General features: G+C 37.5%; 1 protein-coding gene across 10 annotated transcripts in view; it reads left to right on the top strand.

Moving 5' to 3' along the window:
* TDRD15 (tudor domain containing 15) overlaps positions 1-19234 on the top strand; it is a 455155-nt gene that overhangs the window by 19318 nt on the left and 416603 nt on the right. For 4 of the 10 annotated variants that reach the window (XR_011504157.1, XR_011504156.1, XR_011504158.1 and 1 more), the window contains exon 3: positions 2571-2728. The exons of 4 other annotated variants lie outside the window; for them this stretch is intronic. The gene's annotated coding sequence lies outside the window, so the exon portion shown is untranslated. Of the gene's footprint in view, positions 1-2570; positions 2729-3878; positions 18394-19234 lie in introns of those variants that run through there. 2 more of the 10 variants (XR_011504161.1, XR_001402109.3) reach the window with 2 other exon arrangements.

The raw sequence follows: 19234 nt of genomic DNA, 5'->3' as shown, positions 1-19234 counted from the left end.
CACACCTTTTGTCCTTTTGTGTCTAGCTTAGTTCACTTAGAATAATGTGTTCAAGCTTCATCCCTGTTGTAGCATGTGTCAGAACTTCATTCCTTTTTAAGGTAGAATAATATTCTATTGTGTGTATATACCACATTTTGCTTGTCCATCCATCCATAGATGGACATTTGGGTTGTTTCCACCTTTTGGCTATTATGAATAATGCTGCGGGGCCGGCCCCGTGGCTGAGTGGTTAAGTTCGCACGCTCCACTGCAGGTGGCCCAGTGTTTTGTCGGTTCGAATCCTGGGCGCAGACGTGGCACTGCTCATCCAGCCACGCTGAGGTGGTGTCCCACATGCCACAACTAGAAGGACCCACAACTAAGAATATAGAACTATGTACTGGGGGGCTTTGGGGGGGGGAAAAAAAGGAAAAAATAAAATCTTTTAAAAAAAATAATGCTGCTGCTATGAGTGTTGGTGTACAAAGGTGTGTTTGAATCCCTGCAATCAATTCTTTAGAGCACATACTCCAAGAGTGGAATTGCTGGGTCACATGGTAATTCTATGTTTAATTTTTTTGAGGAACCAATATACTATTTTCTACAGTGCTGCAATATTTTACATTCCCACCAGCAATGCACAAGGGTTCCACTTTCTCCATATCCTCCCAACACTTATTTATCATCATTCTTCTGACTTAATCCTCATTAAAAATGAATAATTACTACTCTAACTAGCTCTGCATTTCACAGTTGACAATTTTTTTTGCGTACGTTACCCCTTTTAACCTTCATAATAATCTTTGGTTTAAGAATTACATTTATATTACAAAGGAAGAAATTGAAGCTTAAAGGTGTTACATCATTTGCCCAAGATCACAGAGCTAATATATGGAAAAGTCAAATACATAACTTTACCCCTAGTTCTTTTTATTATTTGAAGAATTAAACAGTCTGTTCTTCAAGATTCTTTCCTGCACCCTCTGTTCACTCTGAATCATAACAAAAGGCAAACTCATACATCGAGAACAGATTCCAGAAAAGGATACCTGCTGTTCTCTCATATCTCCCAAAGTATCAAAGAAAATAAATGGCTTAATAAGCAGCAGGAAGGATTTAGGTTCGATATTAACTGGGTGGCTGGTTTTGGTGAGACATTAGAAAAGATTACCAAAGGATATTTTGAGATAATTCAACTCTTGAAAAATACTATGGATTGGATTCCAACCCAGAACATGCCTGAGGGCACAGGAAGTAATTCAATGAATCTTTTGTTAATTTTTGAAAGCAGGGGATAAACTGGATGATGTCACTAGCTTCTTTGAGTTCTCTGAATCTATCACAAAGATTCTCCTGAATGGATCTGTACTACTCAAGAAAGTTGCTCTTTGGTATTTGGGGATGGATCTTGTTTTCTTGACCCCTTCATCCTTGATCTCTGGAGAATGCAGATCCCCCACTTGATTCCATTTTATACCCTCAGAGTTCACCAAGCATCAGGGGAGAGGTCAGAGATGACCTAACTCACCTGGGGTCCTGAGCCACTCCTTGGGCAGTTAACTTTTTATAGTATTGTTGATTTGGTTTCACTCTGCTCCCCAGGGAGATTTGAAGGAGTTGCAATTATGGCCTGAGATTAAAGGGGACAGCTTCAATTTCCAAACTTTATGGGTTGTCAGTGCTGTAGCATAAAGAAAGGACAAGGTAGCTGGTTTAAGACAGTAAGCCTAGAAGAAAATACCTAGTGGGGAAACAAAATTATCTGGGTATTTATCTAGATGCTGCTACTGATCGGCTATCTGCCTTGGAGCAGCAGTCTGTAGGGTATTTAGAAGTTCATGTGATTTCACTCACGCTGGGCAGTCCCTCCCCTCTCCTGCAGAACTGTAAATTGTATACTTTTTAGTGACCCTGTAAGCAAGACTAATTCTGCTTCCTTCATGTGTTTAATATCCATGTGTTCTAGTTTCTTCTCCATTCAAAAGGAAGAATCATAACTTCCCACCTCCCTGTTGCCAGAAAGCTCAATAATAAACCTTTTTGAAAAGTAACATGCATTCCAAGCAATTTAGAGAACTTTTTGGGAGAATGTTGAAATAAGAAAAAACTATATTAGAAATTATTTAACAAAATGCTGGCTGAAAAATTAAGGTAATGTGCTATGCGAACAAAAGTGGTAATAAATGAGTAATGCACATCTGAAACTAAAAATGATAAAAAGAAGCAAATTACTACCAAAAAAAAGCAAAAGTACTGCCTTTCACCTACAGCCTCTTTCTTTCCTTTCTCATTCTTTGAAGTTCTCCAACAAGGGGGGCATACCCCTATGCTGTAAATGACAAGCAAAGAACTGGGTTTAGAGGGGCCATCGGGAAGCATCACTTTAGTGAACAGCCCAGCTTTTCCAACAGGCCAGCAGTGTTGACCTGGAGTAGTGATCCCACTGCTCCGGCCTGATGCACGACATTTAGAATGCAGAGATGGGGAGAGTACTCAGTGATGATCCCGTCCAGCCAACCCTGTCATTGTGCAGATGATGAAACTGAAGCCAGGAGGGGTGCCAATTATCATTCTTTTACATTTCACAGTTGGAAATTGAAGAATCCAACGGAAAGCAAGATGAAAAGGCAAGGGTGTACCTATTGATCCCAGATCCAGGGAGCCATCATTTGTCAGTAGACCTGCCTTCAGATGTCCCATAGGGTCTTCAGAGTTTACAGAACAACTTAAGATCACTCCAAACCAGGTATTGTCTCAATAAATACATGGAGTTAAGGCCAAAAGAACCTGGCTTAGCACTTAGCTGATTTCCATTCTCACCAGAACTCCCTTCTAAGCCTGGATAACATCACATAATGTTAGAAACTACCCTACAAAGATCTGCTTCTTTACCTCTGCAGGGCAGCTGAAGGCTTAAATTGGCAGCCCTAATCAGTGCAAGAGCAACACAAATCCACAAACCTCAATGACTCTGTTTTCACCCATTCTAGATTGCTTTCTCTCAAATTTAATTGCCCGAATTTTAGTGCCTGTGATAAGAACTCAGGTGTATTATCACACACCTCTGGAATCCCTCCACTGATTAAGGGCTGTGCCCTAGAAGTGACGACAGCAGGATTTGGCTAATAACAAGTGCAGAGTTTTCTCAGAACTGCCAGGATCTTCACAGAGAACGTCCGCTGTGCATACTCCACGGAGCTGGCTTGATTTCACCATTTTTAACACCCTATTGTGATATACTGTTCATCTCGAACAAAGTCCCTGTCCAAGTATGCTTTGATGTTTCATGTAATAAGCTGCAAAATTCAGGATTTAAATATCAAATGTGGAAATCCATATTTTTCTTTTTTATTCTATCATTTTGTCTTTAATCACAAAAAAGCACGGTGAACAGAATGGGGTGGGCTTGTAAGAATTTTTTTTTAAATAATTTTATATAACTTGAAAAATTTCCACAATGAAAATTTATTATATTTATGAACCAGAAAAATGTTTTAAAGAATCCCACCAGGTGTAGTAGGAATTCTTGGGCCTCTGAAGGGCTTTGTGACATTAGATCTTAGTAACTCCCTCACCTCGAAGATGAAGTGAGACACTATGACTTCCAGGTTGTTGGCTACATTGAGGTTTTATGACTCTATGAAAGATCGAAACTCATTATCATTAAAAATGGATTTGTAGGGCCTGGGGGATGTTTTTCATATTCGTTTTATTGTTAAAACGCCCAGATTTGGAGCTGGAACGCTCTGAGACATCTCTACTTGAGGAGTCAAAGGGAAGGCAGGTGGTCCTCCAGGAGAGGGGGAGGGGGCTATTATTAACACTCCTGTGATTTCTGCTTCTTTGGTGTTTTCCTCAGTGTGACTAACTGAAGTGCTCTTTGTTCTTTGTTCCAGAGTCAGAGACATCCCTGCCACGTAGCACATAGATTTATAACTCGGTGCAAAGGTTTCTACAAATACAATTTCTTCACTCCAAAGTCCATCTATGCATGCTCCCCAAAATAAAGAACAGTGTATTTCTGTCTGCTGGCCTCTAACTCCAGGACCCCGGGAGCAGGGGCAGGAGGAGTTCCAAAAAGGTCTTCTTATAGCTCTGGCAATAATGACTAGCTCATACAGGCTGGCACTGCTGTCGAGACATCCAAGGACTTTTTTATTTATCACTCTCTTTTTTTTCCAACTGAGATGGAGTCCACACTGACACAAGCAGTCCAGAAAAAAGAAACCGTGTCTCTTGTAACTTTTACTTAGGTGGTGTAAATGGGAAGATCATAACCCAAAGATTTGGTGAAAATACACTTCCTATCCACACAATCCGTTATAATGTTGCAATTGAAAAGTTCTACTCAGAGAAAGAGAATGAGTTCAAACAAACAAACAAATAAAAAAACAGACAAGATCTGGGATTAGGTCTGATGATCTGGAACATAATAAACTTCTGATTCCATATCTGGGATCCGGGTTCATAGTCTGGGACATAAATCTGAATCTTCAGTGGCTGTATTACCCTGCCCCCCACCGTCTCCTCCCATGAAGATAGGCAACAGTGAAGGTGCTTGAATTCTTTCAGGCCCCGTGAGTGTCACTGAGCAATTTTTTTCTTTAGCATCTCACATAAACACTGCTGAAATAACAGATAAACTTCACCTGGGTGCCTGACTAGGGGAGTGTAGTTCAAATATCTGAAGTCCACGTGACAATGCCATCTGAGGAAAACTTGACTTAAAGCCAATGTAATGATACTAAACCCACTCTTCTGAGCAATTTTGTATAAGGCATCCATTTGAGAGCTCAGCCCAAATACTAGTGGAACTCAGTATTATGTTACAATCTGACTTACCACAACGTCTTGCAGCAGAGTCCAGGCAGGTATGGTGCTAACCTTTGAATCATGTAATCTGGGCAGGAGCCAACCGGCCTATGGAACCCCTGAAAATGGAAAACTACCCTCCAGAGATGGGAAAGTGTGCGTGCCTTGGAAACTGTGATAAGAGGCTCTTGGAAACTGACAACCACATGAATGCCTACAATTTCTTCTCTATTGAGAAGTTCACTGTCTAGGGGGGATAGCACATAAAAAATAACAATCATAAAAAAAATAATTTAAGTGCTATATTAAAGGTATGTTCAGGGTGCTGTCAGGACCCAGAAGAGGGACACCTCATCCAGCCAGACATAGAGGGCCAGGGAAGGCTGCCACTATGTCTAGTTATAAGAAATTCAGATACAGTTGGTGCATCTTGCCTTGAATGACACTTGTCTTCCAAATAAATCAAACTCTTCCCAGAACCCTCCCACAAGACTTAACTCTTCTCATAAAAGCTCTATGTAGTCATTCACCTGCATCCTCAGTGAATGCAAGAAAGGCCGGAAACGTATCCATGTTCAGACACAGGCCAGTGCCATTGCTTTTTAACCCATGTCCACTGCCCTGTCTACTGAATGAACTACTGAATTAATATTCTTCCCTACATGTTTTTCTTTAAAAAGCCTGTTCTTTCCTGTCTTCTAATCTGAGCCCCTACTTCTCTTTACATTATTCTTAACACATCTCTATCTAACCACTTAGACAAACTGTTTAATTTCATATGACATTGTTTTTTCTGGAAGATAAAAGCATACTTGCCTTAGATAATCTTTTTTGTTACGTTATGCAAGATTTTACTTCACTTGATATTTGCTATTTTCCCTTCCTCATCTTCTGCTTACTTCCAGGAGGTCTCCTGAATAGTCTGTGCTCAAGCAGCATCAGCCTGGAAGTTATTTTCAGTATTCAGTCTCACTTTATAACTAAAAACCTAGAAAAATTTTCATTTCCTTTCAAGTTACCTGAGTTCAGTGAGCTGAGAATTGGAGAATGGGCTCTATGTGGGGCTGCTTGGAGGCCTCAAGGCCCTGAAAGTGAATGCCATCTTCTAATTGCCTGACAAAGCTGTTTATCTTCCACAGCTTAGCACTTTACATGCAGGACAGGGTCTGACCAGCCTGACTCATGACAAAATTAGGCTGCTTATTAGAAACCTCTTATCCTTTTATCCTTTCTTATTGGCAATGTTCATGTGTTCATTATGTCTCTGGACTAAAGAGGACAACGGAGCTCAGGAATTACAAGGATGGGCCCTTTCAATTGCAGGCTGGGGTTATGCCAAGAGTATCCTCTGAATGCATTCACTGTCCTACAGTGGGTCTCTTAGAGTGCAATGATTTGTTGTTGAATAAGGGCCATACTCAAGGATTTTCAGCCTGAATTTGGACACAATGCAGGGTCACTTCAATTATCTTCGAAATGAGAATGGTGGTAGCCAGTAAAGAGACTATTTTGGAATATGATAATAACATTATCCAAAGTCACTTCTAGTTTGAAAGTAAATATTATGAACCAATTGATATGATCATGCAGATTTTCTTGTTAGATTTGCTAATGTCGTGAATTATACCGACAGAATTTTTAATAGCTCTGTTGAGATATAACTCACATACCATACGATTCACCCAATTAAAACAGAAATTCAATAGTTTTTAGTATAATCACAGAGTTGCATAGCCAACACCACAATCTAATTTTACAACATTTTTATTACACCAAAAAGAAATCCTGTATCCGTTAGCCATCACCACCTTATTTACCATTTCACCTCAGCCCTCAGCAACCACTAATCTATTTCCTGTCTCTATAGATTTGCCTATTATAGACATTTCATACACATGGAATCATATAATATGTGGTCTTTTGTGACTGGCTTCTTACATTTAGCACAATGTTTTTAAGGTTCATTCTGTTGTATCATGTATCAAGGCTTCATTCCTTCTTATTGCCAAAGAATATTCCACTGTATGGATATACCACATTTTATTCATTCATTCATCAGTTATTGGACATTTGGATTACTTCCACTTTTTGGCTATTATGAATAATGCAGCTGTGCACTAGACTGCTTTAATTCTGATAACCTGGATATCATGAGTAGTAAAAAAAATTATTTCCTGGACAACACTTCGAAAGCAAAATTGCAAGTAAATTTTCCATTAATCATAACATCCTAAGATTTTTTTCTGATTCAGACAAAGTGGTAGGTAGATTCGCTATTCTTGTAAATTATTTCTACATAGCATGTCTCAGAAGCACTTAGGGAGAAATGGTATAGATTTCACCATTTAGCGTCTGATCTGAATCTTATAAATCTGGGCTGTCCAATGTGATGGCCATTCATTATACGTGGTGTTTACAATTAAATTACTTAAAATAAAATACTTAAAATTCAGGTTCTCAGTTGTACTAGCCACATTTCAAGTGCTCAATAGCCACATGTGGTTTGTGGCTATTGTATCGGATGTTTCCTTCATTGCAGAAAGTTCTATCAGACAGATTTGTTCTAAAGCAGAGGTTCTCATATGGTGGTGACTTAACCCCCCAGAGAAATGTGGCAACGTTTGGAGACATTTTGTTTTTTACAACTTGGGGAAGGGAAGAGACTACTGGTATCTAGTGGACAGAGGCCAGGAATGCTGCTAAACATCACATAATGTACCAGACAGCCTCCACAATAATTAGCCATCCAAAAATGTCAATAGTGCCAAGGTTGAGAAACCCTGTTCTAAAGCAATGATGTCCAAACTTGGCTAGCTTTTTATCAAAAAATCAAAAGAATCACCTGGTCAGCTTTTTAAAAATCCATATGCCTGAGTCCCACCCCTAAGTTTCTGATTAAAGAAGTACAAAGAGAATCCAGGGATTTGTGTTGTTCAAAAGCTTTCCAAGTGAATCTTCTGATTGGCCACATTCAAGAACTTTTGTGTGAAAGTAGACTGACTCTCAGCTCTTAATTCAGAAGAAAATCACCTGGTAAACATTAGCAGTACTCCCAGACTAGATTAATGGCTCCAAGGCCATTACCTCTTCTGTTTAATTTCTCCAATTACCTATCTCTCAATTAATGGGGTCATTAAGCACTTAAGACTTGCATTAATTTCCCTCCTCTTTTTTTTAATTCTTTCATTCTGCGTAAATCCAGTTTGCAAATGATTACATCTTGTTAATCATTGTACACTTTCTGTTTACAAACAGAACAAATGACCTAGAAAATGTTTGGCAGCTGTCTTTGTTCACTGGCGTTTAATGGAAAATAGCTAAGCAAACCGTGCGCTAGCCCTGTAGGTGGCACGGCATGACATATTATTGTCCATTCCTTTGCTACCGACTAACTTAATGTATGACAGTGAAATTCATTTTAAATGGTTTGACGTTGTGTACTTTAAGATCAATATAATTCTGCTGAACTTAGAAAAGTGTAAAACTAAATTAATTTTAGCTTTAAGACATTTTTTTCAATTTTCTACCATTCTGTAACAAATTACAAAAGGAAACAGTCCCTGCTCTTTAGAAACTTAAAAGGTAACAATGGCAAATAAGACATAAACACAAGTATTTATAAGAAAAGATGTTAAATATTCTAAGAGGATACAAATTTGAGAGGAAGAGATCCTTCTGGTTGGAGAGATCTGGGAAATTTTCACATAAGTAGCAGCATCTTTAGCTTTCCTTTCTCTCATTCAATAAATATTTGCTGGTGCCTACCCCATGCTACGTCCACCATTTTAGGAGCTGGGGATAAGTAGGCACAGCCATCCCTCTATTCATGGAATTTCATTTCCTGGAGACTAATTAGTCAGCCAAAAATTATTTATCACATGCCTACTGTGAGCCAAGCATACAGACTGGCAATGATGATTCAAAATAATCAGTGTTAAGATATGGGAAGGACATGGTCCCTTTAATTACTGGCTGGATTTTTATCTCATGAATCCGCCTTTCTAAGCACAGACATTTCTCTGACCTCATTTGCAAGGCCAGGGTCATAGAGCACTCACTCACACTTAGCAGTAATTTAATCATGACATTGAATTTAGCAGCCACTGTTTAGTAACATGTTGCAATCACCCAGTGGATCGCTAGTGTTAACTCTGGCATCCTGCAAGGAATCAGAAAGGACTGCAACTAAGAACCCCCTGACAGGATACTCAGTTTGTTAATACCTCTGAGGAAGGTTTCTGATAGAACTAATGAGTGTTGACTCTTGTCTGTAAATCTGATAGTCTATTGTGAGATTATTCAGGAATATGATCACTATACGGTGCACTTTGTCATGTGAAGTTGATAGCATAGTTGGCTTTATTCAACCTCAAAATAATTTTAAATTACAAAACATTTTGAATGTACCAAAAGTATAGAAAATAACAGACACCTACATGTACTCGCCATAATGCCTAAAAGATAATAACATTTTGCTTTTTTTGCCTTCAGTTCTGTCTCTTTGTCATTTTCTCTGGGACACAATGAAATGAAATATTAAAGATACAGCTATAAAGTCCCCTTTGCACCACCCACCCCTCCAATTCCTTCAGACTTCCTTCCTCCCAGAGGAAACCAATATCTTGAAATTGTTTAACTGGCATTCTAATTCTCATGTATTAAACGAGAATTAAAAATGAATTTTTTAATTAAAAAATGAAATTTAAAATTTAAGTTAAAATTTTTTTCTATATATGTATGCATGCACAAACAATATATACTATTGTTTAACGTTTACATAAATGTACCATATTGTACAGATCCTTTTGCAACTTATTTTATTTCAAAGTTATATTTTCAAGATTTTTAGGTATATGTAGATTCATTCACTCATTTTCACTGCTTGGCAAGAGTCCCTCCATTCAACCTTATCTGTAGTTCAGGTCTCTTTTCCCTGTAACAGTGTTTATGGGCCATTCCTTTTCTTGATCAGTCCTGCAAGAGGTCTGTATACCTTATTAGTTTTTTCAAAGATGGACTTACTGTTTTTTCTATTTCATTCTTTTTTTTCTATTTATTTGTTTTAAATTTTTTAAATATTTACTTTTTATTGACGTAACATTGGTTTATAACATTATATAAATTTCAGATGTACATCGTTATATTTCAGCTTCTGTACAGACTGCATCATGTTCACTACCAAAAGTCTAATTACCATTCATCACCATACACGTACGCCCTTTACCCCTTTCACACTCCTCCCACCCCCTTCCCCTCTGGTAACCACCAACCTATTCTCCTCATCTATGTGTTTGTTTATCTTCCACATATAAGTGAAATTATATGGAATTTGTCTTTCTCTGATTTATTTAGCTTAGCACAATGCCCTCAAGGTCCATCCATGTTGTCACAAATGGCAAGATTTCATCTTTTTTTATGGTTGAGTAGTATTCTATTGTCTCTCTCTCTTTCTCTATGCCACATTGTCTTTATCCATTCATCTCCTGATGGGCACTTGTGTTGCTTTCAAGTCTTGGCTATTGTGAATAATGCTGCAGTGAACAAAGAGGTGCATACATCTTTTCAAATTAGTGTGTTCATGTTCTTTGGATAAATACCCAAAAGTGGAATAGTTGGATCATATGGTATTTCTATTTTTAATTTTTTGAGGAATCTCCATACTGTTTTCCATAATGGCTGCACCAGTTTGCAATCCCATCAGCAGTGTATGAGGGTTCCCTGGAATCCTTTCCAACCCTTATTTCTTGCCTTTTTAATAATAGCCATTCTGACGAGTGTGAGGTGATATCTCATTATAGTTTTGATTTGCATTTCCCTAATACACACAGGCCTACCAAAGGAACAAGAAAATCTCAAATAAACAATCATTAATTCTTGCTCTTTATTATTTTGAATGCCTAAAACATTCCATCTTTACTTTTTTGTCAGTTTTATTGAGGTACAATTCACATACAATAAAATTCACTGATTTTAAACGTATGATTCAATGAGTTTTGACAAATGCATAGACTGGTATAACCACAAACACAAACAAGAAAATTTCTATCATCCCGAAAAGTTCCCTCACGCCCTTTTGCAGTCACTTCCCTCCCTCCTATCTGTAAGACCTGGCAACTACTAACCTGCTTTCTGTTATTATAGCTTTGCTTCTTTGAAAATTTCATATAAACAAACAGTATGTAATATTTTGTGTATAGCTACTTTGAGTTAGGATAATGTTGTTGAGACATATCCACGTTGTTACATGTATCAGTAATTTATTTCTTTTTAGTATTCCATTGTCAAAAGTAACTCTATTTTGTTCCATGCATCTATGTGTCTACATCGATCCCTGTCTTGATTATGCAGCTTTACGGTTTGTCTTGAAATCTGACAGGTTAAACCTTCTCACTTTGTTCCTTGTTTTTTAAAAGCCTATTGTGATTTTGATTGGGATTCTGTTGAACCTATAGATCAATTTGAGGAGAAATGACATCTTAACAAAATCAGATCCATGGACTATCTCATCATTTATTTAGGTCTTTAATTTCTCTCAGAAATGTTTTGTAATTTCCAGTATACAGGTATTACATATATTTTGTTAAATTTATCTCTAAGTATTTCACAGTTTTGATGCTATTATAAATACTTAAAAAAATTTCAATTCTAATTGTTCAATGCTAACATACAGAATTGAGTTTTTTATGTTGACTGTGTATTCTGATATCTACCAAACTTGCTTCTAAATTCTAATAGTTCATTTATGGATTCCCTAGGATTTTCCACATACAGGATCATGTTATCTGTGAACAAAGGCAGCTTTATGACTTCTTTTCTAATCTAGATGCATTCCTTTTGTTTGCTTTATTAAACGGGGTAGAACCTGCGGTAGAATGATGAATAAAAATGGGAAGAGTGAACCTCTCTGCCCCTTTTTCTGATTTATGAGGAAGACATTCAGTCTTTTATCATCAAGTATGGTATTAGCTGTAGGACTATGTAGATGCTTTTTATCAAATTGAGGAAGTTCCCCTCTATACCTAGTTTGGAGTTTTCACCATGAACGGGAGATGAATTTTGTCAGATGGATTTTCTGCCTTTATTAAAATGACTATATGGTTTTTCTACTTTAATTTATTAACTTGGTGAAGTACATTGACAGATTTTTAAATGTTAAACCAACTTTGCATTCCCAAGATGAATCCCACATGGCATTTTCCCTTTAGATATTTCTGGATTTGATAGGCTAACATTTTGTTAAGGATTTTTGCATTCATGATTATGAAGAACATTGATTTGTAGTTTTCTTCTAATGGCTTTATCTGGTTTTGGTACTGGGGTAATACTTGCCTCATAGAACAAGTTGTGAAGCATATCCTCCTCTTCTATTTTTAGGGAAATTTTACATAGGATTGGTATTATTTCTTACTAAAATGTTTGGTATCTATCATCCACCAGTGAAGACATTTGAACCTGAAGCTTTCTTTGTGGAAAAGTTTTTATATAAAAATTCAACTTATTTAAATGGCCTAGGACTAGTCAGGCTATCAGTCTCTCTTGAATGATCTTTGGTAGTTTGTCTTTTAAGGAATTTGTCAGTTTCATCTAAATGGCATAAAAATGGCTCAAAATATTTCCTTATTACTATTTTAAAATGTGTACTATCTGTAGTGTTGCCCCCTCTCTCATTTGTGATATGTGTCTTCTTTCTTTTATACTTGATCAGTCTGACTAGAGTTTTGTCAATTTTATTCGTCTTTTTGATGAACCAGGTTTTGGTTCCATTTTTTCTTTTCTATTTTATTGATTTCTGCTCTGATTTTTATTATTTCCTTCCTTATGCCTGTGGGTTTAATTTACTCTTTTTTTAGTGTTTTAAAGTGAAAGTTTACAACATTGAGAGTATTTAGTAATATAAATTTCCCTCAAAGCACTGCTTTAGCTGTATCCCATAAATTTTGATATGCTGATTTTTAGTTTTAATTGGGTTCAACATATTTTCTAATTTCCCTTGTGATTTCTTTTTTAGCCCTCAGTTATTTTGAAATGTGTGTTTAATTTGCAAATACTTAAAGAGTTTTTCCAGATATCTGTTTGTTGATTTCTAATTTAATTCTATTGCAGTCATAACACATACTTTGTATGACTTGAATTCTTTTAAATTTATAGAGACTTGTTTTATGGTCCAGCGTATGGCTTATCTTGGTAAATGTTTTGTGTGCACTTGAAAAGATGGGGTATTATGTTTTTAAGTGGAATTAAATGATAAATAGGTCAAGATGATTGATAATAGTAGTCAGGTGTTTTATACTTTTACTCATTTTCATTTTACTTGGTCTATCACTGTTAAAAATCTCCAACTATAACTATGGAATTGTCCATTTCTACTTTTATTTCTAACAGTTTTTGTTTCAGCTATTTTGAAACTCTGTTTATTTGCATACGCGTGCACAGACTATGTCCTCTTAATGATTTGACCCTTGTATCATTATTCACTTACCGTCTTTATCTCTAGTAATGTTCCTTGCTCTGAAATCTAGTTCATTTGATATTACTTTGCCACTCCAGCTTTCTTTGGATTACGTAGGCATGGTATATATTTTTCCATCACTTTACTTTTAACTTATCTCTGTCTTTATATTTAAAGTGGGTTTCTCCTAGACAACATATTATTGATTCTTGCTTTTTTATCCAAAGTGACAACCTGTGCCTTTAATTGGAATGTTTTTGTTTGTGTGTGTGTGTGTGTGTGTGTGTGTGTGTGTGAGAGGAAGATTGGCCATGAACTAACATCTGTTGCAAATCTTCCTTTTTTGGTTGAGGAGATTGTCGCTGAGCTAACATCTGTGCCAATCTTCCTCTATTTTATGTGGGATGCCACCACAGTGTGATTTGACGAGTGGTGCTAGGTCTGTGCCCAGGATCCGAACCTGTAAATTCTGGGCTGCCAAAGTGGAGTGCAGGAACTTAACCACTAAGCCACTGGGCTGGCCCCTTTAATTGGAATGTTTAGACCATTTATATTTAATGTGCTTATTGAGATGGTTAGGTTTATAGCCACCATCTGCTATTTGTTTCTTATGTTCCATATCTTGATTTTTCTCCCTACGTTCCTGCTTTTTCTTTCATTTTCCTATTTATCTCAATTAGAATTTTCATAGTGTGGCAGATTAATTGCAAAAACATCTCTCATCTTTATGCTTCTCTCTGTCACACACTTTGCAAAGTGACTCTGCAGATCTGACCACCGAGTGGAGGAGTTAATTTCCTTTCTCCTTGAATCTGAGCTGGCCTTGTGATTCAATTTAGCCAACACAATTCTGTGGAATAATGATGTGCCCATTTTGAGCCTTGACCTGAAAAGGAGTGTGTGCTCCTACTCTCTCTGAGAACCTGCTATTGCCATGGATACAGGTCCACATTAGCCTGCTGTATGACGAAGAAGAGGTGTGGGAACAGCTGAGCCAGCAAGCCAAAACCCCAAATATGTGAGTGAGCAAAGCTCACCCATAGATCACACCCTAGCTGACCCCATCCATGTGAGAGGGCCCACCGGAACTGCAGAGGTGACCTGCAGACTTGGGAATCAAATAAATGCTAATTTCTTTATGTGATTGCTTGTTATTCAGCATTATTGTGGCAACACACAACTGATACATATGATATATATATTTTTATCCTTTTAGTTTCAATCTTTGTATATGGTGCTGTTTTGGTGTGTGTTTTGTAAGTCTCATATAGCTAAATTTTATTTATTTTTTAAATATTGCCTATAGGGTCTGTACTTTTATATTTTAAGTTAATCAAGTTACTCTATTTACACTTATATTTTCTTTGTATATTGTCTAAAGCTAATCAATAGCTATAGACTTATCATACCAAATAAAATAATTTTTAATAGGTTTTAACTTCATCCTTATCCATGCCTCTCTTCTTCTCAATTATGTTGACATTGCTGATAGTTTCAATTCTACACAATCATTAAATTTGTTTAAATGGTATTCCACTTTTATTTTGAGGATTCCTCGCCTAATTACATATTATTTCTCAGATGTTACATCAGCAATTATTTAAATTTATGCTAATTACTCAATTAGAAAGATTCTTCTCCTTCTTATTTTGATCCTTCTGATATCAGGAATTCTGTTGGCAGATTCAAAGAGAGGGGAAATAAACTCCTCCACTCGATGGTCAGGTCTGCAGTCATTTTGGATTTTAAGCCTTCTACCATCTATCCACTCTCAGAAAAGGCTACTATGAAATCAGTAGTGTATCTTAAAATGGATGGTGTCTTAGAAGTGAGTTTGCTACATATACATTTTAATGACAGCTTAGCTCACTTTGTACATTTATCCTTCATTAAGAAATATTTTTTAAAAAAGAATTATTTCAGTACCTGTGTGCAGTACACTGTGCTAGGCACAGGAGACTCTAGCAGTGAGCAAGACAGATGCGATTCTTGTCCTTACCTAGCTTACAATAGGTTATAGTCCATAGTCACAAGGTCCTGTCAATGTGACATTCTAAACAATCTTGAATCTGACCCCTCTTCTTTCTGTTTCTTGGCTCTGCTCTAGCTCAAGCCCTTATCATGTGTCATATCTATTACTGCAAAAACCTCTCTCCCCACAAGTCCATTTTTCCACAGAACTCTGTGATTTGACTTCATCACTCCTTAAACTTAAAATGGCTCTGCCATCAGTTCTATGATGAACTTCACACTCTATAATACATCATGCTCTCTCCTCTGTAATCAGGTACCTGCTATCCCTAGGCTGCACCTCAGAACAAGCGTCTCAATTTACCCTCGTCTGCCACTGACGTGATTTTAGTTCTCTGCATTTGTGCTGTTTTTCTCTTCTTTGCCTTGATTTGTATTATCCTGACATGGCTCCTGGTCCTCTGTTTCTGTCTGGCCAACAACTCCTTATCCTTAAAGGCCTAATTCAGTGTCAGCTCCGCCAGAAAGCAGTCCCTAACCTTCTGGTGCCCTACCTCTGTGCAGAAAACCTAGATATGCCTTTAATATTAATCATGTTTTGTTACAAAGATCTGTTTGGGTGTCTGCATTCCTCACAGGCAGAGCTTCTTAAGAGGGGTTCCAACTATTGTTCACCTTATATTCCCCAGGACCTTAAATATTTCCAGGTATGTTTATACTTTATACATCTTTGCTGAAAGTACAAATGAAACAACAAATTGGAAGGTAGATTTCAAGAACCATGAAAGGTCTCAGATTTCACCCCCCTATAAGCTAACAAGTCAGCTTGCCACAGTGTCGTGGATACTGACAGGAGACATGAGACTCCTTGAGACAGACTTAAAAACTATTACTCACAGCAAAAGCAGTAGCTAGAGTGTCAGCATGATTGCACTGACTCCTTGAGCTCCAGTCCCACAGGGTGATGCAGGTGGTCTTAGACATACTGCACACATAGTGGGTTGTGTTACAGGAGAGAAACACCGAGCTTGGGAAAGCGCCCTCTTTACAGCAGCCTTGGTCTGAGAGGAGAGGTTACCACACCTCTCAAGGTTGCTCCCTGTAACTATGACCTTGAGAAATGTCCAGATAAAGAGTGGTCAGGGCCTTGCATTCTTGGCATAAACAGTAAGACATCTAGGAGTTTGAGTGTTTGGAATAGTGTTTCGCATCAGCAGAGAGGCAGCTAGATGCAGACACGATACCTTGAACTGTTATGACAGCAAAGCAATAAAAAGCAGATGCAAGAGCTCTAACTTTTAACTTGCTTGAGTCATTTAGTAAAAGGGTTGAGTCCCCTCCTTGACCTCCAGTCTAGCAGGATGGAAACTCACAATGAAGACCTTGAATTATCCAGTAAAAGTTCAACCATTTAAGAAGACAGGAAGTGTACAATAACATAATAAATCTCATAGAAATTCTAGCCAAAACTGCTTAAAATAAAGATTTGTTTCTTCAGGAAATCAGGTTCAGAAATCTAGAAAGTTAAGTTATATGGGACCACTCAATCCTTGATAATGGACAAAAATGCTCAAAATCACTTATCATGAGATTTAAGATAATGGTATATTGCTGAAGTTGATATGCATACATATTACTAATAACTTTATTTTCCACATACTTGCCAGCTGCTTATGTATATCTTTTTGGCTACTGATTATTATATACTTCAAAAACATTTTTCATTTCATCCACCTTGATATTTTTAGAAGTTGCTAAGAATAGCAGTTAAGGTACTTGCTCTTTTGTTTCATCATCAATAAATGTGACCCATGAGCAATGACTGTCTTGTAATTACAGCGATTCCTTGTAAGAGATACTATAGCTCTAACACGTGTTAGACATATAGTTTTTCAGCTTACATTAGTTTTCACAATTCAATTTCCAACTTCTAAAATAATTCTGCCCACAAAAACCACAAAAAATTTCAAGTGAGATTTTAGGTTCTGATTTAAATAAATTTAGAAAGATGCTTACTTGTATTTTGTCTTATTGCTCCTCTGTTTCCCACTACACTATAAATCATAGAGCTCATAGGAAATATTAACTACATTTTAATTTTCACGTGAGAAATTCACCAATTCTATAAGTCCTGTTCTATGAATTATAGCTCACTTCCTATATGTTTAGAGAAAGAAATTGGCTGGCCACATATTTGTGGCTACTGTTACGAAAAAATGAACACTTTAACCTTATCACTTAGGTAGGAATATTTCGATGACATTTATGATTGCTTTTTAAATATCAAACAAGATACTTGAGGAAGCCAGACTTAAACAAATTGAGTGGCAAGAAAACTTGAGTCAGCAGTGAGGAGGACTACAAGAGACCAAAGAAAGAAATAGGGAGAGGACATAGAAGGGCCAGCATAAGAAAAGGAAAGTCCCAGGAGAGAACATTTGCAAGGCTGGGGAAGCCAGGCTGAAGCTGAGGGACCAGAGACAGCCGCATGGGGAAGGGCCCTGGGGACTTCCAGGGGTGCTTCCGGTGAGGATCACATGAGTTAGGAACAATTAGGAAAGACTTTCTCTAAGGGATGTGTGCCAGAAAATGATAGAAAAGGAAGGTAGACTGGAGTTTAGGAGAAGGGGCAGAGTTGGGAGTTTCAGAAAATATTAGGAAAAAGGGGCTTGAAGGCAGTGAGGGAGGGCTGTGCTGGCAAATGGTAATGGGAGCCAGAGCTATGATGGCAGGGCAAAGCCTGGGTCTTGGAGAAGGAACAGGACAGGAAGCTCCTAGTAGAGGATGGAAAAAAGAATGTGGGCTTGTAAGGGAAGTCAGAGCCTTCTAGATCCCTAGGAGGGAGGCCACCCTGGGCCAGGACATTGTTTCTGGGATCGGGAGGAGATAAAGGGAAATGGGAACAAACGATGCCCTTCCATGCACCACTTAAAATTGTCCCGTGTACCACATGTTGTGATATATATACCACATTTTTGGAAAACATTTCAACAAGATCATTTTTAAAAGTCATGGTAGTTCATGATATCATCTGAATCCCTTATTGTTGGACATATAAAATTATTTCTAGTCTACGTTATTATAAGCAATGCTGTACTGAATGTTCCCATAGTTAAATCTTTGCTCACAGCCACAATAATTTGCTTAAGAGAAATTAATTACTGGGGCTGGGATAGTGGTTTTGGAAAAGGGGAATGTCAGAGCAAAGGATAAAACAATTTTAAGCCTTCAGATATGTAGTTTTCAAATTACCCAAATGAACACTTCTACTACAAGTAAATGGCAGTGTCTACTCCGCAATTCCTCATTAACACTGGGTATTATTTGAAAAAAAAATGGTCAGGTTTAGTTGCATCGTGAGTAGAAAAGAAAGCTTCCCTCAGGAAGGAACAGGATGACTGAAGATGTACAGGGTTCTAGAGGGAGATCATCACCAAGTTCCTGCTGCCTCCTGGTGGCACCTAAAAAACTGACAAGACAGAAAACCCAGCCAAACTGAAAAGAGACTATCTGAACAAGTCATAAATGTTCATTTATTTAGGGCTAAAGTTCTACAAAGTGGTTGGCAGAAACATAAAAAAAATGGACCTGAGTTTAGGATATTGGAAGATATGGGAACTAGAGGAAAAATAATCTTACTCACAAGTATAGCATGTGGTGTGACATGCATGATGCACTCAGAGATGATTTATTGAACTGAAATAGGAAAAGAAAATTAATTTTTAAATGGCGAGTTCTGAGGAGGGATCACATGCAGCTTCTTTGAAGAGGCCAGGGAAACTACTGTATTTCATTTATTTAATATCTATTCCTCCTACAAGACAGTGAAGACAATGAGACACATCGAGATTAAGCGACTTGCCCGGTGTAACAGAATAGTCTTCTAGGATAACCGTTTCACTGAAAGGAACACTCACTCTTAACAGTAGATATGTACTCGGGGTCGTGGACTGGTTTAGCGAAATAGGGTTATTTTTACTTTTGCATTGTTCCTGTGTGCAAAACACTGTGTTCCCTGTT

The sequence above is a fragment of the Equus asinus genome, chromosome 6 (genome assembly GCF_041296235.1).
Source record: "Equus asinus isolate D_3611 breed Donkey chromosome 6, EquAss-T2T_v2, whole genome shotgun sequence".
Classification (NCBI taxonomy): domain Eukaryota; kingdom Metazoa; phylum Chordata; class Mammalia; order Perissodactyla; family Equidae; genus Equus; species Equus asinus.
The sequence above is the reverse complement of the archived record's forward strand: the minus strand, read 5'-3'. Positions and strand labels throughout refer to the sequence as shown.